The 22,700-nt window shown below is 40.8% G+C and overlaps 1 protein-coding gene across 8 annotated transcripts in view; it reads right to left on the bottom strand.

Moving 5' to 3' along the window:
- The window catches only part of sox6 (SRY-box transcription factor 6), a 154,842-nt gene extending 134,613 nt beyond the window's left edge, over nucleotides 1-20,229 (bottom strand). For 4 of the 8 annotated variants that reach the window (XM_037790351.1, XM_037790360.1, XM_037790369.1 and 1 more), the window contains exon 1: nucleotides 19,925-20,229. The gene's annotated coding sequence lies outside the window, so the exon portion shown is untranslated. Of the gene's footprint in view, nucleotides 1-17,579; nucleotides 17,679-18,202; nucleotides 18,367-19,924 lie in introns of those variants that run through there. The other 4 variants (XM_037790329.1, XM_037790387.1, XM_037790341.1 and 1 more) reach the window with 3 other exon arrangements.
- Between the last annotated feature and the right edge of the window lie 2,471 nt (nucleotides 20,230-22,700).

Genomic DNA, 22,700 nt, shown 5'->3' with positions numbered 1-22,700 from the left:
AGTGAACAGTCACAACACTGAAAATACTGAGAATACAGGAGGTTTAGCTCTCAGATACAAGAATCCAAACAGACTGATGGAGCTGAACATCAAAGGAGCGGCGACAGAGAGCTCACAGCCACCTGTGGCATTTCTGTCAAAGAGTGGCCTTTTCTCTAGCGTTGGCTGGTCATAGCTACCTCACACACACGCACATACACACACACGCACACACATACACACACACACACGAAAGAAATACATGAAAATGCAAACATGTGCACATTCAAGTCGCCACAAAAGCTTTCATATGTAGCAAAGCAGAGTCGGAAATGATAGCGTCATTTCCAGTGCTGACATTTGTCAAGGAATCGCACACACACACTTTTTCAGTACTTAAACTCAGTGAAGACTGGAGCTGCAACGATTAATCAATTGGTTGTCAATAGGGCTGTCAATCGATTAAAACATTTAATCGTGATTAACTGCATGATTGTCCATAGTAATATTGTATACACCTGTATATATTTATTACAGGAAATCAATTAACAATATAAAACAATGACAAATATTGTCCAGAAACCCTCACAGGTACTGCATTTAGCATAAAACAATATGCTCAAATCATAACATGGCAAACTCAAGGCCAACAGGCAACAACAGCTGTCAGTGTGTCAGTGTGCTGACTTGACTATGACTTGCCCCAAACTGCATGTGATTATCATAAAGTGAGCATGTCTGTAAAGGGGAGACTCGTGGGTACCCATAGAACCCATTTTCATTCACATATCTGGAGGTCAGAGGTCAAGGGACCCCTTCGAAAATGGCCGTGCCAGTTTTTCCTCGCCAAAATGTAGTGAAAGTTTGGAGTGTTATTTAGCCGACAAGCTAGTACGACATGGTTGGTAGAAATTAATTCTTCAGGTTTCCTAGTTTCATATGATGCCGGTATCTTCACTCTAGCATTAAAAGCCCGCAACAACCTTCGAAAGATTGCTTGCGTTAATGTGTTGGGGTTCGGGTTTTTTAGTTAGATGCCTGAAATAAGGTCTGTGGTTAACACAAGCTGAAGAGATTTTAACGTTTTGTTCTATGACAGAAATATATCAATAAATATCCCACTCGTGAAATTTGAAGCCTTTATATGTCTTAAAAAAGGTGGTTCAATGAAACTACTTAACGTCATCACGCCGACCCGTCCGCCTTTACAGCCTCGTTATGTTGCTCGCGTTCATGCGACCATGGTGTAGTTCATTTATAGCCTAACGTTAGCTTTTTACTTCTAGCAATTGCATTTACACTTCAAAAATCATAAAGTGGTGTTCATTTGTGGAGATTATATTGCTGAACAAAATGTGTAAGTCTCATAAACGTGTGTTTGCCACAGATCTTATTTTCTGCATTAATCCAAAACCCAATGGAAAAATCCTATTGGCTTTTTGTCGAGGGAACCAGGGCGATGCTAACTTCCTGGTTGGCCTACAAAAATATGCCAACACACAATTGTCTGGGCACAACACTCGATTCAAATTCCACATTTCTGCAATGATACAGTGGGTACAATATCAGGTTAACCCATTAACTTGTACTCAAACCTCCCAGAAGCTGCTCGTGTAACGCTCCATAGAGGTCAGGCCTACACATCAAACATACTGCACGTCTGCTGGAAATGCCATTTGAGCTGAAGCCTCATGTACAGTAAATGTGAAGGAAAGCGGTTTTACAGTCACAGCTCAGAAAGATTCACTTTCAAATCAACTGAACCTTCAAATTCCAGACATGTGTTCACGTACGGTGCGGGCTATACGCTTGATTTAATTTCCCCTGACCATAACAGAGCGTTGTGTTTTTCAACCGTCATGTGACAGTGGCTCAGTATCAATAGACAACATCACCACAACTGTATACAGCACAGGGGAGGCCGACCACTACACAGCTGTCCCGACCAAATTCAGGTTTAATGTTTCATGTACTTTATATAGTATTAAAACTACTAAATGTGGGACATGTTTAAATCGTTTACGTGCCTGCTGCTGCGCACATGCATGTAAATGCACGTTTCGTCGTGTGTAGTTCTGTGTGGATATGCATGAGGCAAGCCAAAACTTGTACTTCAACTTCTGTTTGGAATTCATCCAGATCTGCAACATGTTAAATCCTCCGCTCCAAATCCTCACTCTCTCCTGCGTCCAAACGCGCTAAAGTAGGAATTCTGCCGAGTTAGTTATTTTGACAATAGAGGTAATCTATGCCATCAGCAGGCTGCTCCCTACCTGGATGCTGTGTGGTTATCTCTGCAGAAGCAGCAGCCACACAGCCAGTCAGGCCGGGGACTACATGGGGGGAGTTTGGGATGCAATGAGGTGAGGCTATAACAGTGGTCCCAGGGGAAATAGGGAAATGGGAGGAAGAGGAGGAGGGGGTGTAGCGTGGAGGGCGAAGGGGGTGAAGCTCAGAACATTCTGGCACAGATATAGTAATTGAACACATGTGATTGTCTGTTAATATCCAGTTCCATAAAGTCAATCCTCTCTGCAGAAGCATCATCTGTGAAATATGAAACGACAGCTTCCATGTGGTGAGTAATCACCATATAGCGGGGAACGAGAGGACGTCGCTGGTCAGGAAACAGCCATGAGTGTTCAGGTAGACTGTGGTGGACACTTTGGCACAGATCGTTTGGGGGAGTCATTGTTAGCTCATGGATTTAGTCACTTCCTACTGGGGTGATAAACTACAGCGGTGGACTAAAAATAAAAAAATAAAAATAAGAGGTCCAGTGCTTTGTTGTAACAAAGACAAGCTGTATTTCTACAAGAGATCCACCATATCATTGAGTTATTTGGTGTTGGAAACAGGTCAATCACGTGCAAACAGCTGTTTCATGCTCCAGCACACCGTTAACTGTCAGAGCCTTACAAATCTCTCTCTTCTCCTCTTTTTATCTTTACCCTCTGTCTCTCTCAAACTGCCCTTTTTTCTCCTGTGTCTGGCTGATCCTGTCCTGACGCTGAACTACAGTGAGACTAGACGCTCAAACAAAATGTCTCGCACCAACGTGTCAGGAGGAATGACTACCAGAGCGTCACCCCAGTTAAAATAATCTTTGTCGAGGGGAGTGAAACAGTGGCCGGTATTTTGGCAGAGCTGAAGTGCAATAGTGTCAGATAAAGCAGCAGCTATTTCACTCGGAGTTTGTTACGAGCCTGATACACAGATACAGTGCTGTGGCTTTCATGTGCTGCTCACATTATCTGTCATTTCCTCTGCGTCAAATAACAAGAATAAAAGTCTATTTACTGAGCGACTGGGTTGAGGCCGGGTGAAGAAGGAAGAAGAAAAAAAAGAAACGACCAGCAAATAGAATGTTTTTCCTCCACGGCGGACGGCGCTCAGTCCCCAGCGCTCCTAACAGGCGGGCGTGCAACCTATCAATTCTCTTTGATTTCCCTCTCACATATTCTTCACTCCAAAGACAGAGAACACAGAATAGGCTTGTCTTTTTGCACACTGATGATACCTCTTTTCTTAAGATATATATACACATATTTTTCTCTGTGTTTTTCTTATTCAGTGTGGGATTTGTGCATGTTGGGGGCCGCGGGTATGAAAACATGTCTCTCCCTCTCTCCCAGGTAATGTCTTTATTTTCCTGGACCCATCTTCTAGTTTACTGCGTGGTGGCGTTTCTCCCCTCTTATCGCCTGGGCCCTCACGGGGCACTTTAGCCCCTCAAATCCTGTTCACCACATACTGGTTTTAGAATCTGTGAAATGAGTGCTAGAGAAGCGTGGCCACAATGTGTGCCTGTGTTGCTACTGGACTCAAATGGGCTTGGTGCTTTTTTTTTTTTTTGTCCAGGGAGATGCATAAATGGAAGTTTTTAACACCTCAAAAGGAGGCTGGGCCTTTGTGGAGCCACACTAGAGAAGGCTGCCAGTCTCCCGAGGAGGCAGACACACTGAGTGCTGCAGGACAAAGAGCTAGAGGAGCAGAATCAGCAGGGGCATCACTCTGCTTCGGGCAGACACACACATGTACACCCACATATACTGTATGACTGCATATGGAGCAAACACATGCACTCACACACAAATATTACAAAAGGTTGGAATGGCATGTTCCAACTATCTCAAATGGGCACATGTCAAATATATCATAACAGTCGTATTATATTTCCAATCTGATAAATTAACCGTCTCTAACACCTGCAAATGAAAATCTAACAGCCTGCAGCAGTAACCAAAGAATAATTCATCTGAATAAACCGCCCGTTAAAATACAACATACAGTAGCTAACTGTAAATAGATTCATATGTGATTGTACAAACACGCTCAATAAAGATGACAAATACAAACCAGCGCAACAAACGCTGCCATTTCCTACTTATTGATTTCAGCTCCACTGTTTGAAAATAATTCCCTCATTTCCATCCCAATTTTCCTTATTGAAATTCTTTTTTTTATTCCCCCGAGTACAGCCCAACAGCTGGCATTTACAATCAGTCTTTATGCTGTTTAGATGTCTACAATAAGCATTTAGATGCAAATATCTCTGCCTTGTACAAAAGGAGTTGCAACTTCTGTCAGAAGCAACATAATCAACCTGCAATTGTCTCCTGGCTCCGAGTGGTTTCCAGTGACAAGGCCCTAAGCCGTAAGCATCTGTATTCAAATGATTCCCCATTTCAGGCACGCTTTAGTGTGGATATTTTCCAACAGTACCGCACTGAAAATCAATCACATGGTGAATTAAACCAGAAAGGAAACGACTGATCCATAAATGATCAGGTTACAACAAGGCATTGGTGTCCGCAAATTATTCAGGGTTTTCCTTGTTGGAGGAGAAGCGGGGACGCACCGTTTGATAGTGGCCTTTACCACCGATGACTTTTATTACCGTCGCACGTATTTCCATTTGTAGACGCAGGCTTAAGTTGGCAAATAATTGTTTTAGCGGCGAGCTCAGCACAATGCAGGCAGACGACTTTAGCTGAGGCCATGTGCGAAACCCAGTGGTGGAAGAAGTACCAATACCACGATGTAGAAGTACTCCATTACAAGTAAAAGTCATTCATTTAAAATCTTGCTTAAGTAAAAATATTTGAATCAAAATGTACTCAAAGTATCAAAAGTAAAAGTACTTGTTTCGCAAATTATATATTATTATATATATACATTATATCAGTAGTTTAGTTCAGTGCTTCCCAACCCTGGGGTCAGACTCCACAGGGTCACAAAATAAATCTGAGGGGTCGTGAGATGATTAATCGGGTAGAAAAGAAAAAACAAAGTTCTGCTTCACAAATTTCTATTAATATTTTGGACTAATCTTCTCTAAAGTTGGAGAATTTGATCTCTTTGAGATTCACACAGTTATTTAAATTAAACTATTTGAAAAATGTGGGGGGCCGAACTAGAGCAGCCACTGGTTTAATTTCTAACAAATTGTATTTTATAAACTGATCATATGTTTGTTTTTTTGTAACTAATAACTGTATCGGTCAAATAAATGTGGTGGAGTAAAAAGTACAATATTTCCCTCTTACATGTAGTGGAGTATTAAGTAGCATAAAATGGAAATACTCAAGTAAAGTACACATGCCTCAAAAAAACAGGGACTGTGATAAATGCAGATCCCACTATCGTATCGTATCATCAGATTCTTGCACGTCAAACACCTCAAAATTGTACTTAAGTACAGTACTTGAGTAAAAGTACTTAGTTACTTTACTCCACTGAGGAAACCTTAGTAGCATGTAACAGAGTAGATAAAGTCTTAAATGGGCTGCAGTGTTCTCAGAAAAGGAAGGACTACAGTTGAACATTCATGTTCAATCATCTTTATCTTCCATTCATATATCTCAACACTACAGAATAACAGCACTGTGCTGCATGTTTCTCTGCATCCTGCTAAAAAGTGATATATAAAAAGTGATCCAATTTGTGGTCTTTCTTCTCTGGTGGAATACTAAACACCAATAACTCCATTTACTCTGGAAAAAAAATGACTGAAATCTTGACTAAGATTTAACGGTCATATAAATAAAAGAAACTGTAGTGAGGCATGTGTGGCCGTGGTGTAAATCTGATACCGATCGGGGGCACATGCTTTGCTTTGGCTCCACAGGCCCCTGTACAGCCATTTTAACAATTAACATTATAACCTCTGGTTTTTTCTTTTTATTTACAGTTGCGGAGGTCATTTGTCTTTTTTTTTTAAACCCACAATTAATAGCAGCGTTTGCAAATGCAAATGAGTCCATTTAGGGGGAGGGAAAATGATCAGTTTGAGAATATTTCTGCCTTCTTAATCTTCTTAAGAGGGAAATGATTTAAAAGGAGGACACAAATCTCCAGTGACATGGCAGGAACTGTAGGGCACTTTCCTCTCTCTCTCTTTCTCTCTCTCTCTCTCTCCATTCTCCCTTTCTCATCTCACTCATGTCTCCCTCCCGCCCCCCCATCCCCATTTCTCTCCTCCTAATTTACCTCTCCCCCCTGGTTGCCCTGTAGGGGTGGAAGGGCCAGGAGTGAAGGGACGAGGGGGCGAGAGCAGGGCTCTGCTTGGCTTGTCCCCCCCAGAGGAAATAGATGTAGTGTTTGAGCAACTGATCACTGGTATAATTGAGTTTAACACTCCTTTTCTGGATTAAAAAAAAGAGCCTTTCAAATGAAAGGTCAAATTACCTCTACAGTCAGGCAATAAATAAGTCAAACAAGGTAAGAGGTTCCTGCCAGCATATGTTAGTGGCAAATTTAATTAGCAGGAAAAACAGGAGGCTCTTCCATTCCCTACTGCACTGAACAAAAGCAGCGTCGGAGTAGAAATTGTACAGCAAAGGAATGAAAATATATCACTTAATTAATCTCATCGTTTAAACTCACAGAGCATGTATCTAACTAACTACATCGGTGTGAAGGTATATGAACTAGGGGTGTGAGAAAATATGAAATATGTCGATATTATGTTTTTTGATACTGTATCAATTCTCAAAAACACTATTGATGTTTAATTAATAGTTTACATGTAAAGATTAACTCAATCAATACTTTATTTCATTTGCAAAGATATGCACCCTCTCAGTGGATGTGTCCTCTCAAAGTAGTGTTATGATGTTGGATGTTACAGAGACTGATAAATGCAAATGCAGATCCCACTGTTCTGATTGCATAAAAAAGTTAAACAAAATGTACTCAGATTTTATGCATATGATGGTGTGTTCTTTATACTATGACAGTTTTCCTAAAATTAGTTTTTAAAAATCGCAATATATTAAATTGTAACCCCTATATATCGCATCACCAGATTCTTGCAAATACACAGCCCTAATAAATTATAAACACCCATAATTTCAAGAAATCCAGCCTTAATATTATAATATCACCAAGATATCTACAGCAATTTTGCAAATAATCAAATTGGGGGGAAAACTTGAGTCTGGATAACATTCTTGGTCTTTAGTCTGTACTAGGGATGCACCGATACTGGATCGGATAACGGGCCGATACTGACTCAAATAGCTGGATCGGGAATCGGTGACAATGGGGCCGATCTATTCAATTCAATGTTTGTATAGTGTATACATTATATACTGTAATTTCAATTCCTGTTTAAGTTTTGATCAATTTGTTGCTGCATTAAAAAAGGTTTACACTTAAATTGAAATTCCTGTTAATTCTGAAGATTTTTATTAAGCTGCCGGTGTACGATTTATCATTTTTATAATAACATTTAAATACATTTATATCTATATATTTATTGGTCACATTTTGTTTTACAAAGTTAGGAAAGCAATGTTTAAGTCAAGACTGATGTTGCCTTTCACATAAAAGATTGATCCCAGTCACTTCCACACAGTGAGGCATACAGCTTTTTAATTAAACACTGGTATTGGATCGGTACTCGGCATCGGCCGATACCCAAAGCCCATGTATCGCTATCGGTATCGGGACTGATAAAGTCGGATCAGTGCATCCGTAGTCTGCACACTTTTTAATGCATGTTTCCCCTCATAATGTAAGGTACCCTATAGGCCCATTGTCCATTGATTGCAGCTCAAGGAAAGAAAATGTATATAAAGTACAACTGCAGTCTGGACTGGAGGCTCAGAAGGTGGCTGAGCAACGCACAGAACAAGGGAAAAAGAGAGAAAGAGAGAGAGAGAGAGAGAGAGAGACACAACACTGCTCTACACCCAACCAGCTACAATGTGGCCTTTGTGACATAATGCACTCTGCACAGCAGATTGTGGAAAATAATCCAAAATTTACTGGTTCGCATATCCAGCAATAACAACTGACATCACAACCTGTGCCATATATGCCATGTTTCTGGGCACATTTTTACATTTAGTGGAGAATGAGGGGGGTAAGGAAAACATCGTCAAGCAGTTATTATATTCCCATCATGTCCTGGGAGCCCATTACAGCATGGCACCGGCAACGGTAAAAGTGAGAAGCTCAGCGGGCTGAGGCTACAGGCACTTAGACTCACAGTACAAACCTACTGCACACTGTTAACTGCTGCAGAAAGATGGAGTTCAAACAAACACTTTGCACCTACAGATTATGTGTATTTAAATCCTGGTAGTCATTAAGGTTTACTTTTCCCCTTCAAGTGTTTAGTTTGCTTCCATGTGCTACCATTAGGCCGAGCACCTTCAGGTGTCTTTGCGCTAAAAAAATAATGAGGAAGAGAAGTCAGTAGAAGAGCAGGAGGAAGAGGCTCTTTGGTGTTGCTGGCCAGACAATACGAGGTTGGCGTTAACCGTGCAGAAAACACGACAGGTGGGTCACATGAAAGATCAGTGTGTTTTCTTCACTTGCCCAACACATGCTTCTCATTATTCTACAAGAAAACCTGACATTGCTCCAAGCAAAAGAAAAAGACGGCCCTCCACGGCCACTACCGCTCACCGCAAACTAGTTTTCAAGTGTATCTTACATTACATACGAGTATACATTTTGAAGCCGAGCATGCTTTGAACGTTCCATTGGGACAAAATGAAAATGTAAATAGATTAAGTTGCGTGTCCAAACATGCAATAAGTGCTGCAAGGTAAGTATGATCTATGTAATAAAAAGAAAAACACTTTTCAGGATTCTTTTTCTCGGAATATAACAGACGTAAATTTCAATTGAGTGAGCCCAGCAGACTTTTAAATAAAACTGGTTCCCACAACCTTTAGAAATGTGAGTTAAAATGTACGCTGAATAAAACATATAAATAAATGTGCTGAAATATGGGACTTCCATCCAGCTAAAAAAAAAAAAAAATCCACAGCTGTACCACTTCAATTTTTAAATGGCAAAATAATATTTTCAAAGAGCTGCCATGGACCGAGTGTGTGTGTGTGTGTGTGTGTGTGTGTACATGTATGTCCGTATAGCCATGTGTGTGTGCATGCCTGCTCTCCACAACAGCCCCCTAAACGTGGGTTTTTGGGCCAACTGCGGCCTCACAGTAAAATGTTGAAATTGGAAAAAATATTACCCTTCTTTCTCTTGAATAGCCAAGAGATAAGCACCCTTTAGCAATGAAGCCAGTGGGGTTTAAGCTTATTATGAATACCTCTCAGAGCGCAGAAGCATGTACTGTAGAAATCAAAGGGAGTAATAGGCAGGTAAGCCTGTGTCATTTTAAGGAGGAAGTCAGTTGTGAAATTGTAAAATCGCAAAGGCCCTGCTGACAATCTCCTGCCCTCAGAACACTCCCATAAATGATTTCTAATGGCGGTGGCTATCACATATCGGAAAAAGTTAGAAGTTTGTGAGGCGAGAAGAAAGAATGCGAATCTCTCAATTGATGAAGACTAATAATAATGAGACCGTTTGATTAAACAGTACTGAAGTTCACAAGAATGTGGGATTCTTCGCTCGTGCCCTAAGCTTCCTAAAGTAGACCTGGCTTTGCAGAACATTCCTTATGGTTTCATGTTCAATTGGCTGTGAAAGTCTGCAGCGTTACATGCCGGACAGAAACCATTAAAAAAAAAAAACTGAAGTCATCTTCATTTTTTTAAATTATGTTTTGGCTGCTCATCAAATTTTTTAAAGTCCTACATGAAGCAAAAAAACAGCAGCTGTAGGGTTACAGAAGCATATTCATTTGTGCATTTTCTGCCTAATAGCTCAAGTTGTAAAGCTCCTCTGCTGTAAAGATGATATCACAACACGAGTGCTCTGAGGCAGCCCCAACTCCGTAGAGCTCACATATTCTACAAAAGGCACACACACACACACGCATACAAAACACACACACACACGCGCACACACAAAACACACACACACACACGGGCTAATACATACTGTCTGAATATTCATCCATGTTTCCACATCATCTGCAGGTCTCCTAATCACAGTCACTTCCCCTTTAATCACAGGGCTCTAATTAGGTCCTAATAAACCATTTTGCCATCCTCTTGGAGCGCCTCGGTGTCACTCACACATCAAACCAAGAAATACTACATTAAGGGGGCTGTCAAGCTCAAAGGAAAGCTCCTCCAGCAGCGGCGATACAGATACTGCAGGCACACCCTCTTACACTAATTGAAATTATCGAAAGCTCCGCTTACATGTGACACTTGGCCGTGTCTGAAACCGTGGCCTGAAGTAGAGCAGTCGAAAGCATGACGGTTGTGCCAGCACCGAGGCTCTACTGCGTTCTCTGATGTCGGGTAATTGTTTAAACCTGAGTGGATATGGCACAGGGCCTCATGCTGCCTGTTCTGCCAAGAGAAGAAGAAAAAAAAACTCTTGCTAGCACTTTTCTCCTCTGTTTCTTCTTCTTCTATTCTAATTCAGTCCAGCATTGGTCTTCAGGGAAAGCCTCAATGATTCCATGTTCATCTTGGAGAACCAGTGTTGGGGATGATGATCACTGACCACAAGTTGATAATGATGACTGTTTAATTAGAAGCCTTTCTTTGGCCTGGCCACAACCCAAACTCCTCCACCCTGCAGATGGTAACCAATAAATTTAGCTTTGCTGAGGATGAGGAGGAACATTGTACCTCCCCAGTTTAACCCTCAACCCCACCCCTAACCAAGGACATAAAGCCTTTCTCCTCACTAACACAAAAAAAAACGCAGCCGTAGGCCGGCTGCACGTGCATCTGTATGTAAGAGCAACAGTGTCTTCTACAGTCTATGTTCATATGCATCTAATCTAATTCTCATTTTTTTTATTCAATCTGTTTAAGACATTTTTCAGTTTTTTATTAACATAAAACCTTTACATTGAACGTTGCAAAGAGTTTACCGTCAATGATCCTCATTGGTCTTTGCTACTCCTTGTAACTAAAAGCATAATTACATTTTTTATGGTTATGTTTTGTCAACTCAAAGCACTTGGTAAGACTCAGAGAAACACTGTGGTCATGGTAAGCACATTATGGTTAAGGTTGGGAAACTAAAACACTTCGTTAAGGTTGGCAGCAACATCATGCGCATGGTAAATATTCAAAAAGTCAACTGTGACGGGATGCAAAACCCCAGGCTCCAGCGTAGAGGTCACGTGCCTGCACGGCCTCCTCCCTGGGACTTTACACTGCGGCACAAGAACGTAACTCTGCGAACAACAAGCTTTGACAGTGAACGTAAATCGCCATTGCAAATTAGCTGCATATGAACATAATTGCAGGAGGGTTGGGGTTTTGAGGTCATTTGTATATATAAATATATATTTGTATGCAGTCTTCAGGGTCATTAATTGTGGTCGCATCATATTCCAGCAAAAGCAAAAAAGATTCATCTCTTTCTAAATCTAAACATTTTTTGCTCCTTAATACTTGTTCCACAATGTCATGCCACTCCTCAGCAAAGTTTTTTTTTGTAGATTTTACAGATCGTCTTGTCTAGTGGAAAAAAGAGTGAGTGTGACTGTTGCTCAGACGGGATGACCCCTCCCATCATCCTCTGGTCCCCCTCAGCCCAGCGCTCACCCACCTCCTGTCACTCAGACAAGCCTCCTCCCAGAGGTTCCTACACCCGTACTGCATGGCAGAAACAGCCCTCTGTGTGTGTGTGTGTGTGTGTGTGTGTGTGTGTGTTGTATGTGGGCGGGTGGCGTGTGCCAGAGTGGCTATCCCCTCAGATTGTCAAAGAGGCTCATGGGAAATTTACTGCATGGGCCAAACCACAGGCTTTCTCTATCATTTCAGCAGATTTCTCTTTTTTAGTTCCATTCAAAAAAGTGATTATCACAGACGGTACTTTGTTTTTTGTGCTGCAAGTCCCGCTCTCTGGGCTTCCCTCACCATGTAGCTGCACTTTGCTTATAAAAATGTGCAGCTGACTGGACCAGTTTTAGACCCTGCAAAATGTTTCCACTGTTTCTAAAGCGTGTGTGTTAATTCACAAACCCTCAAAGAAACGAGCGAATGGCTGTTAATTCAAATTTGCTTTAAGCCGAAAGTTCATATTTTCCAACATTAGCGTCTCTGTTGTGGTTATATTATGGTACAAGTGATGGATAAAGTTGCTCCAGTACCCACCATGCATCAGAAAGTGAGAGTAGGAAAATGTGCCATTTGGAAACAAATGAAAGGGGAAAAGTCAGCCGCTGCTTCGATGCTATACGGCGTATATATTTCCACCCAATAAGTACAATAAGTATTCTCAACCACCTTGAAAATACATGTTTTACCCCCGTGAAAAATTCACTGTGTGCGGGTCAGGAGAAAAATCAATCCAGTTTGATCTCCTTACACATCACCAGACGGGTCTGAGGCAACATGAACACTAACATCATTATTTGTGCAGAGTCTTTAGTCTCAGAAAGTCTGCTCTTAACCCATCTTTTCACCAACAGGGTCTAAACACCCCCCCCTCCCTTTACTCCGAGAGAGAGAGAGGATAACAAAGACAGACAGAGAGCGAGAGAATGCTTGTGGTCGGGTCTGCTGAAGCCATTTTCTCATAATGCACATTAAGGGCAAAGCCTTGTAACACATCCAAGTCAGTGTAAAAAGACATTATTCAGAGAGGAAACAAAAGACCTAACAAGAGACGCTATGGTTAACTTCATCAAAACTTTAGCCACAAGACCCTTTCCATCTATCCCCCCCACCCACCCTCCACCCTCCGTCTTTGTCACTTTGATTTATTTTTGGCATCGTGCATTAGCATTTTTCCACAGGAAAAACTGTCGGGAATCTGATTTCTGGCCCAATACGTCCTCTCTTTTCCATAACTTCCTCGCCTGTTTTAGATGTCACAGTAGCCGCTCCATGATGCAAGTGGTTGATCGGTATTTGTTTCCATCCAAAGAGGGCAGACACACACACACACACACACACACACACACACATACAATATCTGGAGAGAGCTTGGAATTCAAGACAAAGACAAAGTGTTTTTGTTTTGAGGTCTGTCTTCAACAATGTAATGAAATCACCAAGTTAAAGCTGAACTGAGGTTTTAAAATCAACATTTAGAATTAGTGAAAATATGTAAGATACGGTGTCTCCGACCAATCTTCGCATTTATGCAATTACATGGCGGAGATTCTCTCGATGAAGTCAAACCTCTGGTATTGTATTTATACTCGCACTTGTCAATCAAACTGGAGAAGCCAAATATCCGGAGCAGCCTAAATAGCTCATCACGGCCACGTCACTTCAGCGAATGCTAAAGACGACACCACATAGTATCGTGTTCAAATCACACGTCTCAAGAGTGTGGACACAAATACACACTATGTACGAGCACACAGAAACTACGTTGCCAATCTGATCTGAAAACAGTCGAGCGCCAACAAAACGGCTCCGGAGCACGGAGTAAAGAAGCCAGAATGGCTGGCTTAGTCACAACTATGGAGCATATTTTACATCTCATGTCAGATCAAGCTGGCAGATACCGAGCCGGCTGTCAACCTCCACCAACTGGATAATGTCTAATCGTTCAGCTTTCACAGACAGTGGAGACCTGTGTAACACTGGATACAAAAATAACTGCTGCCTTCAACGGGGTTATTCATAACAAATAGGAAATTCAAATACGGTATGTGCTCCAGGCCATAATTCTTCTTCTTCTCCCTTATGAGAGGATGAGGGGTTTTAAGGCCTTCTTTCACATTATGTCGTGTTGGCTCAAGTGAGTCCTTTAACGCTTCCTCCAAGGCAGTGGCTTGCCCATGGGAGGATGTGATCCAAGCACAATGGGGGAATGAGGGGATGTGGGGGGGGGGGGTTACAAGGAAAAGGCTTGTTGTGACGCTTTTGTGTGAAAGCAGCGCAAAAGCCCACATTACACTAATCTCTTTTCCCTTGTTCACTCACAAGACACAATCTCAGGTCTTCAGAGCTTCTCCAATTCTAGCAGGACGGAAATCACTCGGGGCAAAAGATCACAGCTTCTTCCTCTTTTCTTTTTAAAAGAAATAATCCCATCATTCAGCAGCAAGGTCACCCAAACAAACACATGTAGGCCGTATATCTATCTATCTATGAAAAGTTGATAAATAAGCATCATTTATCTGCGGCTTAAATAGAAGGTTAGTGTGACTGCAGTCAGTGAAAGCTGCTACCGAGTCAAAGTGAAAAAAATAATAATTAATGCACGGCTCTCTCAAACTGTAGCTAACAAAATGGTTGCCGCAAAGAAAAAAAAAGAAAAGAGAAAAAAAAACTGGCGTTTGGATTGTGTACTCAAATGTCTGCAGAAGGAACATGGACCGACATGAGTGTTTGTTTAAAATTCAGTTTCAACCACCTGCACTCTTTTCACACAACCTGACAGTTCTCAGCCTCGGTCCATATGCTGCATGTGTGTGTGTGTGTGTGTGTGTGTGTGCGTGCGTGTGTGTGCTCATGCTTGTGTCCCCGTGCCTGTGTGAGGGAGGGAGAAAAAATGTGTGTGAGTGTGTGCGTGTGTGTGTGTGTGTGTCTGTACATGTGCAGGGACTCTAAAATCCACCACATTTTAATTACTGCCCGGCTGCACTGTGTGCCTCTTTGATATGGAAATAAAGGCAACCGTCTTCACACAGCCACTGTACAAATCTTCATCTGATTCATAAAAAACAATGAGCCCGACTAATTCCTCCACCTGATTACAGTCCCAGACCTGTGTCATGAAACGCGCGGCCACCAAGGCCCCGCCAATTAATTCTACATATTTATGTGTGATTTAAAAAAAAAAAAAAAAAAAAAAAAAAATCAACAGAGGCTACTTACCATAGCCTGGACTGTTGCATTTTGAAGTCAAAGTTAATTATGCACAACTATGCTATGGACTAAAAGAAAATGTCCAATTATTTTGAGAAAAACATTTTCTTCGGGAGAGGGAATGATACAGATCAAAATGGGCCACTTAGGTTACTTGTGCAATTATGCAGTTCCTGTGAAGATACACATATTTAGATTTTTTCCCCTTCATCTGTAATCCTAATGTCAGCAATACTGTTCACTTACAGCAGCCAGAGGGACACAGAGAGCTAATAGAGCAGAAAAAAACTGCCCCTGTCCTTGTCGATGTTCAGTAAGTGCTGGTGCACATAGGTGCTATTTGTTTCTAAATAAAACGTACTCAAGTTTGACCTTTGACATTAAAGGAATCTGGATGAAATTCAAATGTATTCAAACATCTCACACTGTCTCCTATTAATAATAGGCTCTATACTTGCTCACAGCTTTTCATGTCAGAGGGTGACTTGGTGGAGGTGGAGGTGATGCCTCACTGTCTGTTCCTGATGACTCAGTTGACCACCGATTTCATCACTATTTCTCCTCTACGACAAGTGACAATAGTGCGAACTGAGAAAAGCTGAAATTTCCTCCCGTGCAAGCACAGATCCACTCTATCCAAACAGAACACATCTGCACCGCACGGCTTTCTTTAAGCCACGAAGCGTCAAGAACCAAATCTACCCGATGCACTTTGGTGTACGGAGGAGGAGGTATGCATTATACATAACACTGTGCAACGCCTAACCACAGTGTCGCGTGAAGGAAAATTAAGCATCATGACAGAACATGTTACTGACTTGTTACAGAAACTTATTGTTGAAGGGGGACAAATTGCAAAAAGAAAGCTATGGCATGTTCCCATCAGTTTTGATCATTGTTGAAATATTCTCCAGCAAATTAGATAACACTTAGAAAGACAGATGTCACAACATGTGCTGCCACATTTATTATCTCCTGCGGTCCTCCACCCTTCTGCTGGCCCCCCTCCTCTACCTTTACCAGGCCTGCTGTTGTTTACTTCCTCTCATCTTGTTTATCATCAGGTCTCAGCCGCTTTCTCCACGACCACGGAGAGACGGAGACTAGTACCTGTGCACCCGTCAGCCACCCCCCTCCACCCTCCACCCTCCACCCTCCTTCTATAGCTCCACTCTCACTGCCCGCATCCCAGCAGCGTCCTGTCACCCGGAACAAAATAGTTGTCTTTCTGCAGAACCCAGTATATATATATATATATATATCTATGTGGAAAAATAACGCCATGTGTAAGGTCTCAGTTACGCGGTCTAAGAGACAGAGCGGCTTCTTGGATTTTTGATGTTTCAAATCAAAAACAACTGTTTATCTGTGTGAAGAATGAAAACGTTCTCTTGCAAAATATCTGAGAGAGGGAAAGTATCACTCATGCATGCACACATGCCAAGCCGGCATACAGGGGCTCACACACACACACACACACACACGCTCACACTCACACACTACAATAATAAATCAATGACAGTTTTACAAGAATTTAAAATATCTAGGAGGTCTGGAGAGACTGCTCTTCAGAATTTTGTGTGGAATAATCTACAATATTACACATATTATCAATATTGTTTGTGGCTCTATCTGCAACTGACAACACATCACTATTATCTATAATCCCATTGCAGAATTATAGGTGTGTGAAATCAGCTCATTGTGAGCTGGAATTGGTTGTAATTTCAACGATTTCTGTTCAGCAGTGTAAAAAAAAAAAAAAAAAACGTTGGAATGAAACCTACAGAAAGCAGCACTTTCATTTCACATCACTGTGTGGCGTTAAGAGAAATAATATTTGATCTTTGAGCACTTTACCAATATAGATCTGCGAGCATGACGCTGATGAAGGGACTTTTTACTTTGAGTTGTAATAAAACTCCCAGTAGGTAGAAAACATCTGCTGTTAAATTATCAGATTCACCTTCTGTGTAAATAGCATCAACCAAAAGCATGATCAATAATCAATGAGCACATGCAAGGTTAAATATAGAAATTATCACATAAAGTAGATTTCTTTTTTAATCTTTCTTTCCTACCTTTTCTTTGATCCCACTAATTGCTGGTACTAAGAGCTCAGTTTTAACAAATCCTATACCTTTACATGATGAAGCAGAGCCACAAGTCAGTTTACGTCATGGAACTCAGTCTAAACTGATTTCAAGACGGGCTCATTCACAACATTTCCAAAAGAAATAATAACAAAAAAGGCTCTTATCTCAATGTATGATGATGAAAAAAATAATGATTCTCTGCAAGCAAAGTTGCAACACTGGAGAGACATTGGACTTGGACAGAGTGCAGGATATGTTTAGACAAGTGAGCCAGGTGGCTTCTCCCTTCATGCCAAAAAATGAAATAGTCCTAAAAAAAAATGTTTGAACTTACTCAGCGAGTCTATATCTTTTACGCTGACTCCAGGTTGGAAATGCTGCCTTTCTTTCTCAGTCTTGCAAAAAGCTCAAGATCCACCCAGCAGATTTAGTCCTTGAAAATACAGAAAATGTTGCAAGGCCAGTCAGTGTGAAATATGATATTATTGCCCTGCAAGTTCTGTTTAAGGATCATGTACCAACAAATTGCCAAGTCTTTAGTTTGTGATTAATGTTTAAATCAGCCACAATTACTGCGAAATAAAAAGCACATCTGTCCAGAGGCAGCAGTGATTAAACAGCAGGAATTATCTGAAGGGATGTCTAAATTATAGGAACATTTATCCTATTATTAAAATGCACATTTAAGCTGGAACAAGTGTAGAAAGGAAGGTGATTAATTAAGATTCTCTCATGCATAAAAAAAAAGAAATAAGTGAGATGTGTTAAATAAGAGCTGAGTGCGGTTGTGTGGCATCCACGCCGCTTTTCACTGAGACACGTTGAGCTGCACAAGACAAACTCTCGTGGAGACAGAGCCGAGTGTCTCTGTATAGCGAGCAGGACAATGTGCTGAATGGGCAGTCTAATTATAAATGTGCCATTTAGACTCGCGTTTGGTCTCCACAACCTCCTTACCTTATGAGGAAAACCTGCTCCTCAGAAAGACAAAATAGCACCGGGGGTAAAAACTTTACTGCGACTTCACCGCGGAGGGATTTTTTTACCCGGCAAGGTGTTTTATGTTTCAGGGAAGTTTAAGGAGAGATAATTGTCATTAATTAGCTACAGGTGTGGTCCAACAAAACGCACGTGCTCTCGGTGTTTGATGAATAGAAGAAATAGAAGAAAGAGATTCAATTTAAGAAAGTTTTTTCCAGTGTTGTCAGAGCTGTTTCTCTTCTTTTGGAGATGTTATTTTTGTGCGTAATTTTGGAAAACATCAAAAAACAAAGGGGGCCATCTCCGCGCTGCCAATATCATACTGATATTTCACTTAATCTCACATTTATAATAAAGCTGGAAAATGATTTATTAAGTTTGTGCAACATGAATATTTCCTAATGGACAATATATATATTTTTTTTGTTTTTAAAATGATTTCCCAACACTACAAAAAATATATATATCTAAACTCTAATTATTCTATTTAAAGGTCCAGATGATTATTTTTCTGAATTATCTTAATGTCTAAAAAATATGTCTAAATGTAAGCAAACAATTCATCCTTAAGTTTCACAAGAGGATCTCTCTCTCTGTGTGTGTGTGTGTGTGTTCAGCGCTTTTCAGAGACTTAAATAGAAAACTGCTCAAGTGCATCTTCTCTAAATGGACAAGACCGTGCGATTGTTGAATTTAATTTATGGCTTATGCATTCTTTAGAGGTCAATTCCTCTGACCTCTCGAGAAAGTTAAGGAAGAGCAGATTCCCAGGCTGCTGCTGCTGCACGGGGGGCCACAAAACTGCCTTTCTGGCATTACAAAAAAAAAAAATCTGAGAAAAATGTATTTTTGGGGTGAGCAAAGAAGAGCCCCTGGATGTAAAGGTGTAATGAGACAGCTGAGCTTCAGATAAACTTCACATGCAGAGACACACGCAGAGAGAGAGAGAGAGGAAACGTCGCTGTCAACGAAGAGTACCGCTTTGTGGACAGAAGCGAAACTGCCACCAGCACCCAGACAGAAAGTTACGGGACAATGTCAACACAAACACTAAAAGCGCTGTCAACCTTTTTAAATAAAACAGAATAAAGTAAGAATCGCCACTTTGTTAGTGTGGTTTTGGTGAGTGGACGTGTTATTATCGGTCCGGCTCGCTTCCACTCAGCTGAACTGTGTCCGCTCGCTTCACGCTGCTGGAATATAGAACAGAAGAATAGAATGTGATTTCAAACCTTTGCAAAAGATGTTCTAGAATGTCTCAGAGTTTAAGTTGTGTTCGAAGTTAAGATGTTCGAATTTAACGCAGAATTCTGTGTTGCGCCTCCGGAGCCGAGCAGCATCTCTCTCTATCTCTCTTTCTCTCTCTCTCTCTCTCTCTCTCTCTCTCTCTCTCTCTCTGGAAACTCCGCTTGTTTTGGTGAAAAGCGACGCGTCAAATACTAAAAAAAGCAATCCTGAAAGTTTGACAGTCATTCACCTCGTTGCAAAAATGCAAAATAACGCGTGAAATAACTTTCTAAAGAATTGTTTTTAAAGGCGAAAATGCTGCGCGCAACTGTGCCGGAACAGCTCTCCGACTGTCTGACAGCGCGCTCCACTTTTAGAGAACCAAAAGCAGTGAAAAAAAAGACACACACAAGGTGAAGAATATGAGGAGAACACAGATATACAGCATGTTGAAAAAGTAGTTGAGTTTACCTTGATGATCTGAGCCGTGGAGATATGTGTGCGTCCTCTCTCTCCAACCCGTGCGTAAAACACTATAGCAGACTAACAGGCTATATACACTTAGAGATACACTGTAGAGAAAAAGGATCACTGAGCTACTATCTGTTGAGCGACAAAACTTAACTCACACGGGGCCATATGAGGGGATCCCGTATATACACTGTGAAGTTCAGCTGTCCACAACTACAAGTAGCTTCTGTTGTTGTTCGCCTATCTGTTATCTGTCCCTCTCTCTTTCTCTCTTTCTCTTTCTCTCTCTCACACTCAGACAAGAGAAGACGATGGGCAGAGAGCTGCTGTCAATCTTGGCAATCAATGCGCGCAGCCATGTCGCAAGTATTCAAAGCATTTCCCGTCGTGCAACATCAGAAAGTGAGTGGCCAGGGCATTGATCTGAGGAAGGCAAAGAGGCAGGACTCCCTCTCTCACCCTCCCTCCTCCTCCTCCTCCTCCTCTTCCTCCCTCCTCCTCCTCCTCCTCCCAGAGAGAGATGCGAGAGAGAGAGAGAGAGAGAGAGAGAGATTTGTGGTGAAATAAAAGTGGAGACAGGGAGGATGGTTGTAACTGGCCGCAGTTTAGTCCGTTTATAATAAGCTTATTATACTTAAATGAGCATCACTTTACAGGTGCAGCCACTGCAAAGTCCCAAATAGAGATGATACACTTTTTCTTCTTTTAGCGACATTTATTTTTGTTTTAGGACAAATAAATAAGCTCTCCAACTTCAGTGAAATTGTTTCAGAATTCAAAATTTTCTTCAGAAGAAAATATGTTCATGAGATAATGAGAGAAAACCTTGTAAGATGACTACTTTTTTTTAGACTTATGTGATAAAACTGCATTTATTTGCATAAATTAAATCAACAGCTAAGATATATATATAATCTTGTTTTTCTTATGACTTTATTTATTTTTATTTTTAAATGACTAAAAGACATTTTCATTTACACACTATACCCAGAGGTCTCCCTATGCTTCTCTTCAGATATTTGTAAATTTCACGGACTGGAAGTCACATTATGCAGCTTTTCTAGAATTTAAAATAATTATTTGGACAGATTATCCTATAAAAAAAAGTGCGTCCAACATATAAATTCCTCTCGTCCTGCAGAGCGTGTAAGATTTATTTTCACGCCGCCTATTTATCATTAGATAAATAAATTATTACATCCAAAGAAAAATGTCAAAAATAAAACTTATTCTCGTGACAATTTGGAATCATTCAATTTAGATTGATAGACCGATTTTTAGAAATAAAAATGATTAGTGTATAATTCCTTTAAAACAAATATGTAATGTGTGCAATGGCACGACAGAAAATGTTATTTTCCAGCATCACATTTCACTTTTTAACTTTCATACACTGATACCTTTTATTTCTTCATTTTTGTATAAAATCCCACAAAGGTTTTTTTTAAACACAGATTATAACTAAAATAATCAATATGTTGCATCAGCACAAATAATGCATACCATATATGCACTATAATAATATTATGTTAAACCGATTGCATTAATTTAAAATAAACCCTATATTGTGTTTTATAACACATTAAGCCGTTTGACATCTGGAATGAAAGCAAAAGGTCCAGCGACTGACAGACAACCCACAGGTCAAAACAGCAGCTCTTACAATAAGAGACACTTCTCTGTATTGAATGAGAACATGTGTTTGAAATGATCAGCTGAGCTCGGAGGAGGCCCAAAAGATGTCAAACACACTAAATAAAATGACAATAAGGAACGTGCACAAATCAGAGAAGAGTCAGAATAGAAAGACAACTGAGGGATAAAGTTGTAATCTGAAAAATCAGCAGCAGCCTTTTGTGACAAGCACAAAAAAAATATGCATCAACAGCTCTCATCACTATGTGTTCAACATGCCTCAAGTGTCATAACAGCAGCAGATCATGGATCACATGAAGGAAATAAGAAAGTTATTGTACTTACAAAGACAGGAGACAGCAGGAGGAAAATCTGATTGTTAACTGCAGAGTCACATAGAGAGCTACAAGAGGGAGGAGAGGCAGAGAGAGAGAGAGAGAGAGAGAGAGAGAACTCATCCTCAACATGGTATCAGCTCCAGTGCGCCTCACTTTCACTCTTTTTTTTTGTCCAAGGTGAAGTAAAAACCGCACCACATCTCCATCAAGGAGCATCACACAATGTCCAATACACCTCCATTCATTTCCTACTTTTTGGTGTAAGTTTTCCCTTTGTAACTAGTTTTTTTCTGCAGCTTGTATGAGTGTAAATGTTCCTGCTGAAATGAGAAAGAAAGAAAAGGAAAAAAGACATAAACAGACTTACCTTTCAGAAAGAAACTTTTTCTGTAGTTCTGCAGCACACTTTGACCTCCTCCTGAGATTCAACAATGTAAAAACTATAATACACAAAACACAAAACTCAAACACAGTGAAAGTGTTGTGAAATTATAAATAATCCTGCAACAATCTTAACAGTTTTTCACATCCATGCATGATGATTCCTATCTGCTGTGTGTGGACTGTGGAGTCTCTTCAGGAGTCGGACTCACCGGGACTGGAACGTGAGTTTCACGTGTCTCATGCGCCACCTTTTGGTCACTGAGGGAAAAACTCCTCCAGATGTCCTCCAGATGTCCGCACAAATCAGATGACTGTATTAGAGACTAAATCAGAGCATGTGGTCCACAACATTGAGCTTATATTCTAAGATTGATTTATGCTGCCTGAAATGATGTTTAAATATGGTAAATCTTGACACA

This window comes from Sebastes umbrosus, chromosome 2 (assembly GCF_015220745.1).
Source record: "Sebastes umbrosus isolate fSebUmb1 chromosome 2, fSebUmb1.pri, whole genome shotgun sequence".
NCBI lineage: Eukaryota > Metazoa > Chordata > Actinopteri > Perciformes > Sebastidae > Sebastes > Sebastes umbrosus.
Note: the sequence above shows the minus strand (reverse complement) of the source record. Positions and strands in the feature narration are given on the sequence as shown.